The sequence below is a fragment of the Piliocolobus tephrosceles genome, chromosome 8 (assembly GCF_002776525.5).
Source record: "Piliocolobus tephrosceles isolate RC106 chromosome 8, ASM277652v3, whole genome shotgun sequence".
NCBI classification, from domain to species: Eukaryota; Metazoa; Chordata; class Mammalia; order Primates; family Cercopithecidae; genus Piliocolobus; species Piliocolobus tephrosceles.
In genome coordinates, this window is record NC_045441.1 from 65,969,780 (window position 1) to 65,991,304 (window position 21,525).

General features: G+C 36.6%; 1 pseudogene; it reads left to right on the forward strand.

The window, feature by feature from the left end:
* LOC111545076 overlaps window positions 1-21,525 on the forward strand; it is a 133,614-nt pseudogene that overhangs the window by 108,042 nt on the left and 4,047 nt on the right.

The following is a 21,525-nucleotide window of genomic DNA, read 5'->3' on the forward strand; positions in this document are numbered from 1 at the left end:
TTCTGTGGCTCTAATCCTTAATACTTTTAATTATTCATGCATTTGAACAACTTTGAAGTGAAAACTGCTACCTGGGACCTAGGGAATCAGTTTTAAGAGAATAGCACAAAAAGTAGGAAGATGACAAACCGGAGAACTCGGATACAGTAGATTGACCCATTTTCCAATCACTCAATGTTACCTTATAAGGGTTTGCTCTATTTTATGCCAAATTAGGTGCTCATGACAGCATAATAATAAAATAATTTCCATCAAGTTTCTGTAATCATTTCTGAATGAGATAGGGAAGACTAAAGCTCTTTAACAATAGACTCAAAATCTAACGGCTCAGAAAAAATAGACATTTGTTTCATTCTATGCCATAGTCTAAGGCAGTGCTCCCCAAAGTAGGATCCGTGTAGCCATAACCTGGGAGCTGTTAGAAATAAAAATTCTTGAGCTCCACCCTCTATCTATTGAGTCAGAAACTGATACTGGAGGCCAACAATCTGTTTTAAACAAATCTTCCTGGGTGATTCTGATGCAAATCAAAGTTTGAAGTTCACAGAGCAATCAATCCAGGAAAATGTGTGTGCACAGGGATGAGAAGGAGGTTGTCTCTACTCCATAGAGTCATTCAAAGACCCAAGCTGACTGAATCTCTGTCATCCTCAACATGCCCACATGAAAAAGGGAAGTGTAAGTATATGTGGGATGTTTTCTAGGACAGTTACAGTGCTTCTTTATAAGAAATTCAGCACATGGTCACAGATCACTGCAAGGAAGGGTGAAAAATGTAATAGAGTTTAACAATAATGTACTCATCTACTCTAAAAGAAAGGAGAAAGGATTTTGGTAGTCAGCTGATAGTCTCTGCAATGATGACATAATTATCTGTGGATGATCAAGTCTGCTGCTCATGTGTTGTACCTGTTTTCTTTTTTTTTTTTTTTTTTCTTACATTCCCATTGTTATTGCTTTAATGCAGGTACTTGCTTTAATTCTGGCATTGGTCAAGTATATTGCATAAAGAGAGCTGATGATTAAGCTGATGAAGTAACAGGGTCTGTTAGTCTGTTGATGTTGCTAAAAAGGAATACCTGAGACTGGGTCATTTTTTTTAAAGAGGTTTATTTAGCTCATGTTTCTATAGACTGTACAAGAAGCATGGTGCCAGTATCTGCTTCTGGTGAGGGCTTCAGGCTGCTTCCATACCTGTTGAAAGGTGAAGGGGAGCCAGTAGCATGTTCAGAGATCACATGGTGAGAGAGGAAGCAAAGGAGAGGGGAGCGAGGTTGCAGACGTTTTTTCACAACCAGCACAGGGGCAGTGGGGCCTGGGGGACTAAGAGAGAACTCACTCATTACCACAAGGAAGGCACAAAGTCATTCATGAGGGATCCGCCCCCTTGACCCAACACTTCTCTTTAGGCCCCACCTCCAACATTGGATATCAAATTTCAACATGAGGTTTAGAGGCTCAAATATCCAAACTATAGCAGCGGGTAATTCAAAAAAGAGGAAACAGTGTCAGATGTTGCTGAGAAATCAATTAAATAGAGACTAAAACTGTGCCTTGGATTTGGCAAAATGGAGGTCATTGATGACTGTAGGAAGGAATGTTCCATAAAATAATGCTGTAGAGCCATGTTGGCATGGAGTGTCTTAGTAATTGGAGAACAGAGACAAAAGAGTGTAATTTTTTTTTTTTTTTTTTGAGATGGAGTCTCACTGTATCACCCAGGGTGGAGTGCAGTGGCACAATCTTGACTCACTGCAACTTCCACCTCTTGTTCAAGCAATTCTTTCTGCCTTAGCCTCCTGAGTAGCTGGGACTACAGGTACCCATCACCACCCCCAGCTAATTTTTGTATTTTTTTTTTTTTTTTTTTTTTAGTAGAGACGGGATTTCACCATGTTGGCTAGGTTGGTCTTGAACTCCTGACCTCAGGTGATCCACCTGTCTTGGCCTCCCAAAGTCCTGGGATTACAGGTGTCAACCACCATGCCCAGCCATAAATAATTTTTAAAAGAAGATGATCTATAGAGTGGAGGAGAGATAGGGCTCTAAGTACAGGAAGATATGGGATAGAAGTCTGAAGACTAATATATTTGATGGAAAATATATAGTTGAGAAGTTGTAGTTGAATACTCCAGAAAAAGAAGTTGGCTAATATTCCTGAGAAAGTATAATGGAGCACAAACATACCAATGGGAAGGATGATGGAATGTAATAGGAAGTCAGGAGACATTCACAGATGTGGAGAAAATTGAAGTAATCATTGGGAAAATTGAGACAAAATTTATAGAGTAACACAGATGGATTGCTGAGCAGTCATAAAGAACTATTTGAAGTTACCTTGCACACATCTACACAAAACCGTTATAATTGCACATTCAACTGCTATATTAACTTGGATGTCAAAAAGCCCTAAAATTACATTATAGTTTCTGTTAATTTTTTTTGTTTTATAAAACATTTTACTGGCCAAAATTAGAAAAACTATAATATTTTACTCTGCCTAATCCTGCTTAATTAATCATTGTTAGGAATTGTTTAGTCAGTAGGTTTATGATAAATACCAAATTTCATAAATTTAGTAAGTCTCCCAAGGCTTCAAAATTAACACTCATGTAAGAGGTTTTAATAACGTGACATCATTTCTCTTTTATTGGAATTACAGAAAATTCTAAAAAGAAACTCGTCAAATAAGCCAATACTTCATGTTTATTAAAAATAATTGGCCGGGCGCGGTGGCTCAAGCCTGTAATCCCAGCACTCTGGGAGGCCGAGACGGGCGGATCACGAGGTCAGGAGATCGAGACCATCCTGGCTAACACGGTGAAACCCCGTCTCTACTAAAAAATACAAGAAACTAGCCGGGCGAGGTGGCGGGCGCCTGTAGTCCCAGCTACTCCGGAGGCTGAGGCAGGGGAATGGCATGAACCCGGGAGGCGGAGCTTGCAGTGAGCTGAGATCAGCCCGGGCGACAGAGCAAGACTCCGTCTCAAAAAAAAAAAAAAAAAAAAAAAGAAAATTGAATACACATATTAACATTCAGATTTTTTTCTCAGGATTAAAAACAACATGCATTTCTTGATCATTAAATATATTATTTTAAAAATTAAGTCTCTAGGTGCTTACAGATTGTGAGCTGGGCACTTATCTAATGCCATGCTTTCATCCTAGCAGTGGGACTTCTTTAGACTTCTGGATGTGTCATGTACTTTGCTAAAGCTCACCATGTTGCTCTGAAAAGTTGAGTCAAGCCTCGGTGTTCTCTGAGAGCAGATTCAGAGATTCTAACTACTGCTTGAGACTTAAGATTCACCACTTACCTACAGGCTGAGTAATCCAGGATGCCCTACCTCTCAAAGCATAATACACTAAAATCATATAGAGATTATCCTGAAAATTCATTGTCAATACATTCACATACAATTTCCAACATTTGTTAGGAATTGAAATACTTAATTTGATCCATTAAACTGTATTTGCATGTCCCAGGTTGCTTATTTTTCTAAGTAGGCATATAACCTATTTTTGAAAATAATTTTTAGATGTTTGTTGGTTGGTGGTTAACATAGGTTTTCAAATAACATGGGGCTCCTTTGAGTCATTATTGGTAGAGGCATATGTAAGTATCTTTGCTACCTGAGATGTCTGTGATTTGTAACTAGTTCTTTTTCTACCTGGTCTCTACCTTTAAAGGTGGGTATCATGAGAGGACATATTTATGATTGGCCTTTATAGCGACGTTTTCCCACCTCTTCAGCAGATGTGAGAACACAAATGGGCTTTATCAAATTAGATTGCCATAATTTTTTACAAATCTATATTGGATGATTTCTTTTTTGATCTATGCGAAGCAAAGCCTGGTTTCATCTGACTGTGAGTGTTGAAGAACTTTGTAGAATTATCAGTGCTTTCTAGAAGTGGCATAATTTTTTAAATGTTTTATACTGTCTCAACTACAATAAAGGGATCCAAGAAAGACCACAGAATCAGAAGAACTATCAGTTATTTAGCCATTTAGATAAATAGTTTAATTTCTATAAGTGAATAATTCTTTTAAATAATTTCAACATATATAATGCTGTGGTCAACAAGTTAAATATCCCACCCTCAAAAAAACATAAAACAGGCCGGGCCCGGTGGCTCACGCCTGTAATCCCAGCACTTTAGGAGGCTGAGGCGGGTGGATCACAAGGTCAGGAAATCAAGACCATCCTGGCTAACACGGTGAAAACCCATTTCTACTAAAAATACAAAAAATGAGCCAGGCGTGGTGGCAGGCACCTGTAGTCCCAGCTACTCGGGAGGCTGAGTCAGGAGAGTGGCGTAAACCCGGGAGGTGGAACTTGCCATGAGCCAAGATCGTGCCACTGTACTCCAGCCTGGGTGACAGAGGGAGACTCTGTCTCAAAAACAAACAAGCAAAGAAACAAACAAACAAAAAACATAAAACAAAATGAAACAAATACAGGCAGATGGCAATTTGGCATAATTGCATTGCATTTTTGTGGAATTGCATTCCACATTAATTTCATTTTTATATTCCTCAACTTTAGTGAAAATGGATTATGTATTTATCCACATAACCGATTATTATTTTGCAATTATATTTAAAAGTTTAGTAATACAAAGGTTTCTCCATTGATTATATACTAAATTTTAGTTGTTGCTGCATAACAAGAGAGCAAAAATGTCTATTTTCAGGTTCACATCCTTACTTCACATCCTTATTTGACAAAGCTAGGTTCATGAATAATTGGTATTTTTATTTCTTCTCTGATCACTTATTCATTCAACAAGTAGTTATTAGGCTTCCTATCATTTGAGAAGCATTTTATAAGGATTGTGGATACATAGAGGAAAAAAAATAGAAAAAGCTCTACCTTCCTGACACTGGAGAAACCTTGAAAACAAACAAATTAATATATATTTGTTGATGAAAACTGGAAAAGAAAATAAAGCAGAACAAGAAAGCTAGAAAGCACTGGGTTTATTTTATACAAGACACTCAGGGAAGATCTCTGATATGGTGACATCCGAGCAAAGACCTGAGCAGGTGACTTAAATGAGGACATTTTGCAGAAAAAGAATTACACTGGAGTGCATTCAAGGAGGTTCAGAAAGGCCAATGAGACAGAAGCAGAGTAAGAAAGAAGGTGATACAGGTATGGTCAGATGGTTAGCAGCATCAGATGGGGAAATTAGGGATTATAGGCCATGGTAAGGACTTTGACTCCTACTCTAATTAAGGTGAAAACCCACTATAAGAGTTGAACAGGGAAAAGACATGTTCTGATTTAGTTATAAAAGGATCATTATTATGGCTTATTTGTGGAGTATATCCTTCAGAGGGATGAGTGAAAGCAGGGAAGCCAGTTAGGAGGATATGTTAATAATCCAAGTAAAATATATTGGTCACTTGGACAAAGAAGAGGTGAGACACTTAGAAGCATACTAGGTATATTTTGAAGGTGAGTTGGCAGAATTTGCTGATGGGTGGTTGTGGGTATGAGAAAAATGTATGAGGAAAGAGGCAATGATGAATATTCCCTATCCTCCAGCTACTGGAAATTGGAAGAATAGCATTTCGACTTATTTGTATAAGCAAGAGTGCAAAATGTGAAAGTGAGGTGGGGGTGGGGGCTGGAGTTTGGTTTTAGATATGGTTAGTATGACTAATGTAGATTGATATTATTTATAATTACAAATGTAACATAGATAATTGAATATATGAACCTGGACTTAATTGGAGAGTACCACAGTAGAGATAAATTTCAGAGTTATCAGTGAATGGATGGCTGAGATCATCAAGGGAATGGATGTACATTGAAAAAAAAAAAAAAAAAAAAAAAGATGTTAGGGCCAAGGACTGAGCCCTTAAATATTTAAGGATTAAAGTTGGAGAAATGAGGGAAAGACACTTAGACTGAAAGGAAACCAGTAAGTTAATAAAGCACCCAGAAGAGAGTGATAACCTTAAAGACAAAGGGGGGCATTATCAACCAGATCTAATATTAATAATGATAAGAAAGAGAGGGAGTAAGAATTGGTCATCAAAAGTGGGACTGGTAAGTAACTACTTCTCTTAAAAAAAAATCACAAATAAATCCACATTATTTTATTTTTGTTGTTAGTGTACTTGCAGTCTTGATGTATTTCACCTTAGTTTTCCCTCTAATTTAATGTTCCTTATATTTTGATGCTAAATTATTTTCCAATAAAAATGCAAACAAAATATTTAATATCTCTTTTCTTATTCCCAGATCTGTTATTTGGTATTGCATTTTGCTTTGAAATATAAAATCCGCAGCAACATTTTAAAGATTTCATACTTGTGGTCTGTATTAAATGGAAAAGAAAGTTTTATTAGCAAATGAAGTATCACTTATTGGAGTTTTACTCTAAAGTTAGTTTTTCATGTCAAGGAGTCATAGTCCCTAATAGATTAAGTCAGTTATCTTTATTAATTTATGGCTGAATAATGCTTGGAAATAAATTTTGTATTAGACAATCCTCACCTTAAGTGAATTACAAATTATACACTAAAACACAACATAATAACATTTACAGTATTAGCAAGATATCCTTGAGGTTGAAAACCCCTGAACCATACATCTTATTACATAATACAAAACACTTTGCCCAATATTGTTACATGACTTCATAAAATAATTAATATTAAGTTTTTTATTCCTTCATAAAAATTCCATATACTTGTTGAATTTTTATTAGAGTACAATGTGCTTTTACAGCTACACTATATATAGTATACCCACACTGTATTATATATATATATCATGATACTGTATTTTTATTTGCAGAACTTATCAAAATTATGACTAAATAAAGATTTGTGTAATTATGCAATTCTTAATAGATCATACACTCACACAGTTCAAAAAATATTCATACAGTTTAAAGTCTCCAACCTGCCCTGGGTGCCTTCCAATAAATCTCACACACCTCTATCCTTGACTTTCATTTACCGTCAAAGTTAATTGTTAATGTCAAATTTTTAGCATGTGTACACATGTGCACGCACACACACACACAAACATACTTTGCTTATCAAGCAAGTACAAATAGGATTCCTGTTTTCTACCTTTTTTAATATAGAGGTTGTTGTTAGATACATTGTCCTATACATTTTTACTTAACAATTTACTCATAAAATAATGTGAAGCTTTTTGTATTACTTCATAAAATAGGAATACTATATATTTGTTGAGTTTTTACTAGAGTACAATGTACTTTTATAGCTATGCATATACTATATATGGTATATTCATACATCTATGGCATTTCAGGTGTATTAACTATTATTGAGTACCTTCTGTGTTTTGGGTGCTATTCTAATAAGTGGATATACAATAGAACACTGTAGTTTAAAAACTGCTGCCTTTATGGCTTTCACATTCTAACATGAGATAGCTTGAAGATACTGTTGTTGTTAGGGTTTTTTCCGTACTTACCATCTTGTTGAAAAGATGGTTCATAATTTAAGTAACACTTGCTGCTATTACCAATAATTAAACTTTCACATTTATAGTTTTGGCATGGCTTTAGAGATAGCTGTAGAATAAATGTTCCACAGGGGGATGTCTAGATTATAGGTATTTGAATTATAACTTTTGTATGTTTTATCAAATTGTCATCCATAGCGTATATAAGATGCTTCTATCTATTCTTCATTTATGGAATATTTCTATCAAAATGATTGCATAAATTTCCTGATGTGAAGTTCATTCTCACACTGTTATGCAGAAAATACTATAGAATCCACAAAAAAAGCTGTTAGACAAATAAGTGAGGTTAGTAAGTTTTCAGGATCATATTATCTGTGGATAAAGACAGTTTTATTTATTCGTTGTCCTTCTGGATGCCTATTATGTATTGATTGCCTTATAGCACTGGAAAGAACCTCCAGTGCAATTTTGATACAAACCAAACCCACACAAAATCATCACAAGAAAACTATATAAAAATATCACTTCATGAAAATAGATATACATATTATAAACAAATCAAATCTTACAATATAAGGAAGATCATACATCATGATCAAATAGGTTTATCCCAGGAATGCAAGGTTGGTATTTGAAACCAATTAATGTTATACACCAATATTAACTAAACAAACTCCTATAGGAACAAAAACTTTTTTTGAAAAAAATTTAAATTCCATTACTAATAAAAATCTTCTTCAAACTAGGGATACCTGCATAAGGGAAGTTCCTTAACCTGATTAACAACATCATTGAAAAACCTAAAGCAAACATTATACTTAATAGCAAAAGACTAAATGCCTTTCCTTTAAGTGTAGGAAAAAGACAATGCTGATTAAGATGTGAAAGACTTGGAAAGAACTTCAAAATCATTTTTTTTGTTAGTTTCCATTTCCCAAAATTTCTCATCTTCATTGTTTGTGTCTAGAATTTCATATTTTTGATGCTACTGAAAATTTTAATTTCAAATTGTTTATTGTTAGTATATAGAAATGAAATAAAATTTTTGTATGCTAATGTATCCTGCAACCTAACTTATTGAATATATACGCATTTAGATGTTCATAATATTCTCTTATTATTTTTTAATTTTTCAATAATTTTACTGATACAACATTTCTCATTCTTGATATTGGTAATTTGTGTCTTCTGTGTATTTTTTCTTTTCAGTCTTGCTAGAGATTTACCAGTGATATAGATAATCTCACAGAACATGATTTTAGATTTATTAATTTTTGTGTATTCCTTTTTGCTTTGTACTTCATTGATTTGTGCTCTGATCTTTAGTTTTTTTTTTTTTTTTTTTTCATTTACTTTGACTTTGCATCTTTTTCTAGTTTTTAAAAGTGGAATTTGAAGTCATTTATTAAAAACTTTTTTTTTAAATTTTAAGTTCAGAGGTACATGTGCAGATTTGTTGCATAGGTTAACTTTGTCACAGGGGTTTGTTTCATCACCCGGGTTTTAAGCCTAGTAACCATTAGTTGTTTTTCCTGATCGTCTGCCTCCTCATAGCCCACAGTGTGTGTTGTTCCCTTCTATGTGTCTATTTGTTCTCATCCTTTAGCTCCCACTTATAAGTGAGCATGTGGTGTTTGGTTTTCTGTTCTTGTATTAGTTTGCTAGGGATATGGCCTCCAGCTCCATCCATGGCCCTGCAAAGGACACGATCTTGATCTTTCTTATGGCTGCAGAGTATTCCTTGGAGTATATGTACCACATTTTATTTATCCAGTCTACCACTGATGGACATTTAGGTTAAGTCCATGTCTTTGCTATTGTGAATAGTGCTGTGGTGTAATGAACATATGAATGCCCGTGTCTTTATAATAGAATGATTTATATTTCTTTGGGTATATATCTAGTAATTGGTTGAATGGTGTTTCTGTCTTAGGTATCACCATACTGTCTTCCACAGTGACTGAACTAATTCACACTTCCACCAACAGGATATAAGCATTCCTTTTTCTCCACTACCCTTTCAGCATCTTTTATTTTTTGACTTTTCAGTAGTTGCCATTCTGACTGGTGATAGATGGTATTTCATTGTGGTTTTGATTTGTATTTCTCTAATGATCAGTGATGTTGAGCTTTTTATCATATGATTGTTGGCCACATATATGTCTTCTTTTGGAAAGCATCTGTTCATGTCATTTGCCCACATTTTTATGGGTTTGGGTTTTTTTCTTATAAATTTGTTTAAGTTCCTTATAGATCCTGTATATTAGACCTTTGTCATGTGTATAGTTTGCAAAAATGTTCCCCCATTCTGTAGGTTGTCTATTTACTCCTTTCACAGTTTCATTTGCTGTGCAGAAACTCTTTAGTTTAATTAGAACCCATTTGTCAATTTTTGCTTTAGTTGCAATTGCTTTTGGCTTCTTTGTCATGAAATCTTTGCCCAAGCCTATGTCCTGAATGATATTGCCTGTGTTGTCTTCTTCCAGGGTTTTTATAGTTATGGATTATATTTAAGTATTTAATCCATCTTGAGTTAATTTTTGTATATGGAGTAAGGAAGAGGTCCAGTTTCAGTCTTCTGCATATGGCTAGCCAGTTGTCCCAGCACCATTTATTGAATAGGGAATCCTTTCCCCATTGCTTGTTTTCGTTAGGTTTGTTGAACATCAGATAGGTGTATGGTCATATTTCTGGGTTCTCTATTCTGTTCCATTGGTCCATGTGTCTGTTCTTGTACCAGTACCATGCTGTTTTGGTTACTGTAGACCTATAGTATAGTTTGAAGTCAGGTAACATGATGCCTCCAGCTTTGCTCTTTTTGCTTAGGATTGCCTTGGTTATTTGGGCTCTTTTTTGGTTCCATAGGAATTTAAAAATAGTTTTTTCTAGTTCTATGAAAAATGTCAATATAATGGAAATAACATTGAGTCTATAAGTTACTTTGGGCAGTATGGTCATTTTAACGATACTGATTCTTTTTATCCTAGAACATGTAGTATTTTTTCATTTGTTTGTGTCCTCTCTGATTTATTTGAGCAGTGGGTTGTAGTTCTCCTTGTAGAGATCTTTCACCTCCCTAGTTAGCTGTATTCCTAGGTATTTTATTCTTTTTGTGGCAATTGTGAATGTGCGTTTGTTGGTGATTTGGACCTCAGCTTGACTGTTGGTGTATAGGAATGCTAGCATTTTTTTTACATATTGATTTTGTATCCTGAGACTTTGCTGAAGCTGCTTATCAACTTAAGAAGATTTGGGCTAAGATGATGGGGTTTCCTAGATGAAAGATAATATCTGCAAACAGGGTCAATCATATGTGTGTGTGTGTGTGTGTGTGTGTGTGTGTGTCTGTGTATGTGTGCTGAATTGCATCCCTCCAAAATTCATGTTGAAGTCTTAACCCCCAGCACCACCTCAGAATGGGATGACATTTGGAGATAGAGTCTTTAGAAATGTGATTAAATGAAAATGAGGTCATTCAGGTAGGCTCTAATTCCACATAACTGGTGTCCTTATAAGAGGAAGAGATTATGACTGAGTAAATAGAGACGGAAGAGCATAGGGGGAAGATGGCTATTTACAACCTAAAGAGAATGTCTCAGAGAAACCAACCCTGCTAATGCCTTAAACTTTTAGCCTCTAGAATGATGAGAAAATAAATTTCTGTTGTTTAACCCAGGTTGTGGAACTTTGTTATGGCAACCCTAGCAAACTATCTATCTATCTATCATCTATTTACCTAATCTATCTATTTTTATATATAAATATGTGGAGATGTATACTGACATATTTGATTAAGAAGTATGAAATTTGTTAGTTTAAATATAGACAGCTTATTTTATATCAATTGTACTTCAGTAAAGCCACTTTTTTCCCTTAAATTTGTGGAATATACCTGTGAAAAGACATATAATTTATTGTAACTGTCACTACCATTTATTCAATATAAGACATAGAAATTATATTAATTTATTATATTAGCTATATATGCAACTTTTGAGAGTCATCAGCAGAACAAAGAAAGCATTAATACCTGTTCTTTCTTCTGAGACACTTTTTGTTTGGGCTTATGCTATTGTTTTAGCTAGCAATTTATGTCTGTAGTTTCTTGGGAATTTAGAAATGTAAAAGACAACACTTTTATTCTTCCTAACTGTCTCAGGAATCGACATTTAAAATATGCAGATAACTTCCTAATTCAATCATTTTAGAATAAGAATTTTCAAAATTAATTTTAAAAATTAAAAATTATTACCACTATTAATTCATAATCCTGTTTTACCTGTGGTATAATGTAGACATATTGTTTTTTATTTTGGAATTTTTAATTTTTTAATATGTTTACTTGGTTTTGAGATTCTGGCTAGAGACTGGTCAATTGCCCTTTCTCAGAGTCTGATTTCTTCCACACTCCAACCACTTCCTTAATCAGGTTCTTATACTGTGGGTCATTATGCACAAGCCCCATTCGCCCCAGGCAAACTACCAGACAATTAGGAACAGCATTATAGCCAAGGAGAAGGCAGTCCGAGAAACCTAGCTAACCCTGCCTTGCTTGCCATGGATACCCTAAATAACTGCCTCCTACAGCTCTCTTTTTCCTGCTATCCTGTCCCTGAGTGCAATTCCCTATATGGTCCTGCCTGGCAGCTTTCTCTTATTAATAGCTGAAAGTAATAAGATATTCTGCCTTTCATGTATTTGAGTGACAGTGTGTTGTATCCTTCCATCAAAATAATCCTTAAATCTTATAAAACAATTTGCACTGTGAGCAGATAGCATGGCTGTGACTGCTGACTCTTGGATAGCTTTTCAAGAGGCTGCTCTTGGCTTACTAATTGGTTCCAGACCTCTATGAGAGTGGCTTGGACAGAACTTGAGCTTGTGCTTTAGCCTTGTTGCCTGCTTGCTGTGTCTATCTGTGCTTGCCATGTATCCCCACATCCCTCAGAGTATTCTAATGAACAGTGCTACCAGATTAAACTCTGGAGGCTCAAGAAAAGCCTTGGTAGAGGCTCACTCCATGGATATGCGAGTGATGGGCCTCTAAAATTGCACTTTCTGGGGCTAGGCATTCTATCCTCTTTCTAGTCCCTGTGTTCAACAGAGGCTGACCCCAGATGCCCTTACCTCTTTGTTTCCTTTTTTATTATGCATACCAGAAATAAAATGTTAAGCCCACCAACTGACTCACAGACCCTCTCCTTGGCCAAGGGCATTCCAAAGTTAACCTGAAACACTAGTTCAGGGCCACAGTGGGAAGTAGAGGCTGGACATGCCTCATTATACTCTCCTCCCTTTGAAATTCAGGCACAACTGAACAATACTAACATTAAAACAGAGACCCTATAACTGATAGAGCAGACTATTTCAGTTTGATCAGAAACATTTGCAATCTATTTTCTCTGACGCCTGCTACCTGATGGCTTCACCTGCACAACAAGAACCTTGATCTCAATAAACCTTGTCTTAATGCAGTCACTTTCTTCTATTCCATATCTTTAGATAAACTCTAGCAACAAAGTGCCAATCAGAAAATCTTTGAATCTACCTATGACCTGGAACCACTTCAAGTTGTCCCACCTTTCCAGACCAAACTAATGTACATCTTACATGTATTGATTGATGTCTTCTGTCTCCCTAAAATGTTTAAAACCAAGCTATAGCACAACTGCCCTGCACATATTGTCAGGACTTCCTGAGGCTGTGTCACAGGCATGTCCTTAACCTTGGCAAAATAAGCTTCTAACTTGATTGCGATTTGTCTCAAGTACTTTTTGGTTTGTAATTGTTACTTAGGGCAGAATGATGATTTGTCCATGGGTTTCATGCAACCTTTAAATAAAGATGTTGGCTGGGTTCCCCCATGGTAAAGCAATGGCACCTCTGTCTCATAGTCAGTGTTGCTCTGGTCGGGTAGTTGTCGACCTGTCTTCTTTGCTGCATATTTTGTTGCTGTTGTTTTTAGGGAACTTCAAATTCCCCAGATCCTCAGGAATATCATGGGCTACCCCGTTGGATACCAGCCATTCAATGTTTAACCCTGAGAGGCTGTCTGTGGCAAGAAAACAAATATCTCACCCCTACAACCCCCTTCTGAACACCTGCAAAAGTTACCCAGTTGTTTAAATGATGCAAGACCCCTAGCCTGTGTGATTGGGTTTTAGTAAGTGCCCCTGCAGGTCAACATGAAAAGGGACAAAAACTTAAAGGAACTTATTGGCTGTCCCAAGGAGAGGTGATTACAGCTCTCAAGTGAAATCCCAATCTTTCACAGGTAGACTGAGAAGCCGTAGGATGAAGAATGGCTGCCTATGAGGCAGACCACTGGGCTCTTTCCTCCACTCCTTTCCTGTAACTATGAGACACAGACGGAAACTAAAAACCATGACTTCAGGAGGCTAGAAGCCCAAAACAGAGGAAAAATACTGGAATAAAGAGAAAACCTTGACACAGGAGAAGAAATTTTAAAATAAATAGTGTGTGTACATAGATATATATTTATTTACTTATATAACTCTGTATATATATGTATATACACAAAAAAGTACATAAATTAACCCAATTAGAAATCCAAAAATCTGCTAAAATATTTTTTATAAAACTAATATAAAAATTGTACTGATCGGGCTTTTGTGTCTGTAAAAGATAGGTTCTAACTTAACTTTAAGATCTCCTAAAATACACCAATTGACAAAGCTTTACAGACTTAATCATACTGGGTCTCAACTTGTAGTTCTACTCAAGGATCTCACTAAATTTAAACATAATACTTCCGATATTCTTGGGAGAGTAACTAAATATAAAATAGGGCCCAGTCCAGTAGTACATGCCTGTAGTCCCAATTACTTGCGAGGCTGAGGAGGATCACTTGAGGCTAGGAGATTGCAGTTGTAGTGAGCTATGATTGCACCTGTGAATAGCCACTGCATGCCAGCCTTGGCAACATAATGAGACCCTCATCTCTTAAAAAACAAAACAAAACAAAACAACAATTTTAAAAAAAATTTAAATAGAGAAAAAATAGGTATTCTTTCCTTTCATTATAGTATTTTCTAAATTCCATTTTGAGCATATATGTTCTGATACAATGCGTAATGCATTAAAATTAAGTTAAGTTTTTGGCACGGAAAAATTAGCTTGAGAAACAAGACCCTATGGATCCCCTTATTAAAACAGTTAAGATGTTCCAATGTAAATTTTAAAAGGACCTTCAAGAATTCAAACTTATTTATATAAAACCTAACTAATATTTGCAAACCTCAAAAAAATAAGTAAAGACAGATGCATCAGGGTGGTTTATTACAATGCTGTGGTTTCGTCTATTGTGATCCTCATGCATAATACCTAATATTAAAATTATTGACATCATTTAATAACCAGTAAATACTTTGCTATTGTAGATTTTGCTAATATTTATCTTTGGTGGCTATTTCAATGGCCTCTTGACTGTATTTTGCCTTTATCTCCAAGGAAAAAAGTATACTTTTCCTAGGTCACTTTGTAGGGCAACTCAGTAGTGTTGCCATTGCATGCAATCTTTGCAGACAGGAGCTTAATTGCACCCACCTTTCTCCAGCAGCACAGGTTTGATGTTAAGTTGATAACATCTCCCCCCAAGAAGTTTTATTTGACATACACATTATAAACATAAACATTCAACATCTTTTAGTTCTTTTTTCATTCTGGAGGCAATATATTCCAATTTACAAATTCTACTTAATGTCTCTGATACTGCTGTTTCCAAATAAACTCACCTTAAATGGGGATCACTCAAATAAAAGGCTCTAAATTCTGTCCATCTTAAATTTAGCTGATCCTGCAGAGGCCCGTGACTACAAAGGGTGTGGCAAAGTGTTCGTCGGGAGCTACCATCTGAATTGCCACATCCTGATTCACATTGGATAAAAGCCTTTTATTTGTTCTGCTAATGGCTGTGATAATAATAATAATAAAAAAATCCCACACACAAAATCCAACTGGAAGAAACATTTTGCATGCAAACATGAAAATCTGCAAAAGCAATATGTATGCAATTTTGAAGGATGTAAGAAGATCTTTAAGAAGCATCAGCAGCTGAAAATCCATCAGTGCCAGCATGAAAATAAACCACTATTCAAGTTTAACCTTAAAGGATGTGGAAAACACTTTGTTTCACCCTGCAGGCTGAGAGGACAGATGCAGGTTCATCAGAAAAATATATGTCAATAGGGATGTTCTTTTGTGGCAGAAACATGGACAGAGCTTCCAAAGCACATGAGAGAAATCCATAAAAAGGAAATAACATATGATGTATGCCAGAAAACATTCAAATGTGAAGATTATCTCAAATAACCTGTGAAAACTCATGCCTCAGAATGAGATGTATGTCAACATCCAAGAGACGGCTGCAGCAGAACTGTATTTAATCTCCAGAGCTGTCTTCTTTCTTTTCATAAGGAGAATCAGCCATTTATGTGTGAACATGCTGGCTGTGGCAAAAGGTTGGCTATGAAACAAAGTCTCACAAGACATGCTATTGTGTATGAGCTTGACAGGAAGAAAATGAAGACCAAAGTAAAGCTATCTTCTGAAAAATGAAATTTGTCTTCTCATCTCAGTAAAATATCCCTCATAAGAGGAAACAAGAACAAGGTTTATCTTTGCATAAAAATGGAGAGTCATTGAATTGTATTGATCTCGACAGCTTCAATACTTACTGTCAGCTAAAAATCAGATTTCTTTGTTTAAAAGACTACAGACCAATGAGCTCAGTTATTTTCTATCAGAAGTACATTTTTTTGTTATTAAAATCATTGATTTAGGAAAAAAAGAAAGGCATTTGATAGATTCACTATAGAAGCTTTAGCAACCTCCTTTCATACCTCTTGACGTCTCTGGACAACTATGATGGCCATAGGCAGCCCACAAACTTTTGAATGAGAAACTGACATTCCTGACCCTGCACTATATATAGCATTAAAGCAAAAAATGTTGGCCACATACTGGGACCTCCTGGAAATAGAGGCCCTTGCAGACCTTGAGCCTGTGATTCTCCATAACCAGTTGCCCATTATGCCTTCAGTCATAAAAGCAGCATCCCAAAAACTCAGCACTGCTACTGAGTCCTCCTTAATATAATATGGAGCTGAACCTGGTCCCTCTGGATTATTAACCTGGAAGGGGTAGTCTCCACTGTCCTCAATTCCTTGACAGATGCAATGGTGTTAGATGAAGTCACCTTTCCCTCAAACCCATTGGCTATATGAAGAGCCCCTTGGGATTAACTGAGTGTTCAGCAATGGGAGTTTGTAGGCTGTATGGATGACACTGTCACCATTGTAAGTGATAGAACTCACTGAAATTTTGTTGCTTTACCTTCCGATAAAAGGACAGAACCCCAGGGTCAGCACGATTGGCTGGACTTCAGGCAGTCATCTTAGCATTGGATGCCCTGGTCAGCAAATTGCCTCACAAGAAAATGTTCACAAATTATTTGGTCATTGCCTAAGAGTTGTCCCTTCAGAAAAAAGAACTCTGTGAATCCCTTTTTCACAGATATCCAAAATATAAATCAAAGTCACACATATATGAAGCTTCTCTAGGACACTCCTTTTTCTCCTTGGAGTTCCAGACATTAGTGGTAGTAATCAAAGCACACATTTCATGTCTCAGAATCACACCAGGCTCTTGAAGAAGGCATTCAATATAACTTTCGTATCCCAAATATGTCCAAGACAACTGGTTTAACTGTGAGGCCTAATGGGCTCCTCAAAGAACTTGTATTTAAGTTACAAAATAACCAATTAACCCCTAAATGGATATCTCATTCCTGCCCCAGTCATTAATATCTCTCAACTCAAGGCCCTTCAGCCAACTCAAACCGCTTTAAACAAATCTTATTTTGGTGTTTTAGCCATGAAGTCTTTGCCCATGCCTATGTCCTGAATGTTATTGCCTAGGTTTTCTTCTAGGGTTTTTTATGGTTTTAGGTCTTATGTTTAAGTGTTTAATTCATCTTGACTTGATTTTTATATAAGGCATAAGGGAGGGTTCTAGTTTAAGTATTCTACACATGGCTAGCCAGTTTTCCCAACACCATCTATTAGATAGGGAATCCTTTCCCTATTGCTTGTGTTTTTCAGGTTTTCAAAGATCAGATGGTTGTCAATGTGTGGTGTTATTTCTGAGGCCTCTTTTCCTTTCCATTGGTCTATATATCTGTTTAGGTACCAGTACCATGCTGTTTTGGTTACTGTAGCATTGTAGTATAGTTTGAAGTCAGGTAACATGATATCTCCAGCTTTGTTCTTTTAGCTTAGGATTCTCTTGGCTATATGGGCTCTTTTTTGGTACCATATGAGATTTAAAGTAGTTTTTTCTAATTCTGTGAAGAAAGTCAGCAATAGCTTGATGGAGATCACATTGAATCAATATATTACTTTGGGCAGTATGGCCATTTTCATGATACTGATTCTTCCTATCCATGAGTATGGAATGTTTCTCCATTAGTTTGTGTCCTCTCTTACTTCCTTGAGCAGTGGTTTGTAGTTCTCCTTGAAGAGGTCCTTCACATCCCTTGTAAGTTGTATTCCTAGGCATTTTATTCTCTTTGCAGCAATTGTGAATGGGAGTTCACTCATGATTTGGCTCTCTGTTTGTCTGTTATTGGTGTATAGGAACCGGGATCTAAGTAAACTAAAGAGCTTCTGCATAGCAAAAGAAACTATCATCAGAGTGAATAGGCAACCTACAGAATGGGAGAAAATTTTTGCAATCTGTCCATCTGACAAAGGGCTAATATCCACAATCTACAAGGAACTTAAACACATTTAGAAGAAAAAGACAATCCCATCAAAAAGTGGGCAAAGGATATGAACAGACACTTATCAGAAGGACATTTATGCGGCCAAAAACATATGAGAAAAAGCTCATCATCACTGGTCATTAGAGAAATGCAAATCAAAACCACAATGAGATACCATCTTACACCAGCTAGAATGCCAATCATTAAAAAGTCAGGAAACAACAGATGTTGGAAAGGATATGGAGAAATAGGAACACTTTTACACTGTTGGTGGGAGTGTAAATTAGTTCAACCATTGTGGAAGACAGTGCGGCAATTTCTCAAGGATCTAGAACCAGAAACACCATTTGACCCAGCAATCCCATTACTGGGTAAAGACCCAAAGGATTATAAATCATTCTACTACAAAGACACATGCACACATGTTTATTGCAGCACTGTTCACAATAGCAAAGACGTGAAACCAACCCAAATGTCCATCAATGATAGACTTGATAAAGAAAATGTGGTACATATACACCATGAAATACTATGCAGCCATAAAAACAGATGAGTTCATGTCCTTTGCAGGGACATGGATGAAGCTGGAAACCATCATTCTCAGCAAACTAACACAGGAACAGAAAACAAAACACTGCACGTTCTCACTTATAAGTAAGAGTTGAACAATGAGAACACATGGACATAAGGAGGGGAACTACACACCGGGACCTGTCGTGGGGTGGGGGACTACAAGATGGATAACATTAGGAGAAATACCTAATGTAGATGATGGGTTCATGGGTGCAGCAAACCACCATGGCATGTGTATACGTATGTAACAAACCTGCACATTTGGCACATGTATCCCAGAACTTAAAGTATAATTTAAAAAAATAAAAAAATTAAAAGAAAACCTTTCTTATCACCCTCTGCTATATTTTTAAAGAGAGGAAAATGTCTCATTTCTGTTATTATGAAGACTCATTTTATATGTGGCCCCTTATTAATGTCTCCTCTTTTTAGATTTTCTATTTTGCTTCTACCCCATAAAGTCAATACACCAGATCTAAGCAAAGATGCCTTTGAAACCCGTTAACCATGGATTGTCCCATAGGCCAGAACACTGCCCATGTGCTATGGGAAGCATTTGAGTCAAAATTTCCACCATCCAATTCACTTTCTTTAATATTTACATTTTACAAAGTGGATGATTAGTTCAAGCTCTCCCTCTGATTCTCTCTAGAAAAGTTAAAATTGGTTTTCCAGGGTCATTCCCATAGACAATGTGGACTACCAAGAAAAGAGATAGAAAACCTCACTTATTGAATAAAATAAAAGTAACTTTCAAAGATAATAGTGAAATCAATGTCATATCTCATAATGACAAAAGCAGACAACACCTCACTGGCAATAATATGTGCTGGTGTAAAATTAGCACAAGACAACAAAGTCCTGTCAGGTGCAGCTACACACCATTCTGTTGACCATTGGTTTCACTACTGTAAGTCTAGATACTTGCATTGGTTTGCAACCCAGAGGCTCAAACTCTCCAAGTTAGCCATTGTTTGACCACAATAAATGCTTAGGTCCACATTCGATTGAGTTTGACAAGGTGAGTAGAAGCCCAACAAACAAAATACTCACCTGGTTTTCTCATCTGCAATCAAACCAGCAACTGAGGCAAAAGGCACATTGGCTAAATTGGAGGGCCTGCCTACATGCTGATGCTGATCCTCCAAGCTCAATCACAGGTATTTTAATAGGCAAAATTGTGACACCCTATTAACCACATGCATGCAAATCTGGGCACATCATTTAGAACCTATTTGCAACAAAACCCTCCCCATCACCCATCCAGACAAAACCTTGGACTATTGGGAGCTTTTGGGTTCAGGTACTCTTAAGGCCTTAATTGTGCCAGCCAGGTTACAGGATTTGGTTCAATTACAACAACATCATGAACGCCAATATCACCTTTCTTAGCTATGTACTCATAAAACCGTCTTAAAAGATATTTATAAGTCAGATTCCCAGGTGAAACGTTGCCCTAAAATTTCCCAAGAGGTTCAGTCTTATCATAATACTGGTGAACAACACCCACAGCAACTCAAGTGGGTACCTACTTAAAAAAGATACCCTAGTTTCATAGACCACATCACATTGACCTGTCCTAGGAGTTCACCATTGGGGATCACATCACCTCAGGCAATGTCAACCCATCCTGAGACCACAGAATTGTTGATGGCTTCATCACCTGTGCCAAAGACAACTTCACCTCAACACCAAGACCACAATGTCAACAACACTCCCGGGATACCTCCCCTGACGTTCTTTCAAATTGAACACTGGACATTTGTTACCATTTTTTCTTTTGATATTAGGTTTTATACTACATTTCCTTAGCTTGCTGTTTGGTTAGCCCAGAATCCTGGCATGCTCCTTGCTCTCTTTCTATACTCCCATTCCTAAAGGGAAACCTTGTGAGGTTCCTTCTATCTGCACCATTCTAAAATTAATGTGCATTGCCTCATATTGATCCATACTTGGACTGGACCTCTCACTCCTCAGAAAACTTTTCCTACCCTCCCGCATCCCCCAGCTTGCCACTGCAACCTCCTGCCTTGCTTCTCTGACTATGGCCATTACAACTACTCCTCCCCCCAGTTACAAATGCTGTTAACCTTTACATATATCTTATTAAACTTTCAGTTCATATTCTCAGCAACAAAACTGCCGTACCTGCCACCTTGTTTCAAGAAATACACTAAGTTATTATTACCACAAAACATAATATAACTCATAATTTAAATATACTTTATTGGAAGTATCTGAGCATACACTGGCATAAGAGGTTTTCAATATACAATAATAGTGAAAAGAAAACACAGGTAATAACTCCACCAACACGCTGTTAAAGACCCCAAAATTTCAGAATGTTTTTGCCATATACATGGGAAACTTGTTAACAGGAAGGCCCGCAATGACTCTGCATATTTCTACTTGTTTCCTTCCTTTCTACTCTTATACTGAAATGTTTTTTCTATACTGCTTAGGGGAGCTTATACCCTACTGTTTAAAAGTCTCCATTACTCTTTGGGCCACTGTAATACCCCTAGTAATTGAGTTTATCACTAATATCAAGACAAGAAGGGGTCCAACTAGGTATCTTGACCTAGTTTTGAGTCTCTGACTAGAGGCCAGTCAGTTCCCCTTTCTGAGAATTTAATGAAATCCACACTCCAACCCTAACTTATCGGGTTCTTGTATGCTGGGACCAATATACATCCCCTTATGCCCAGA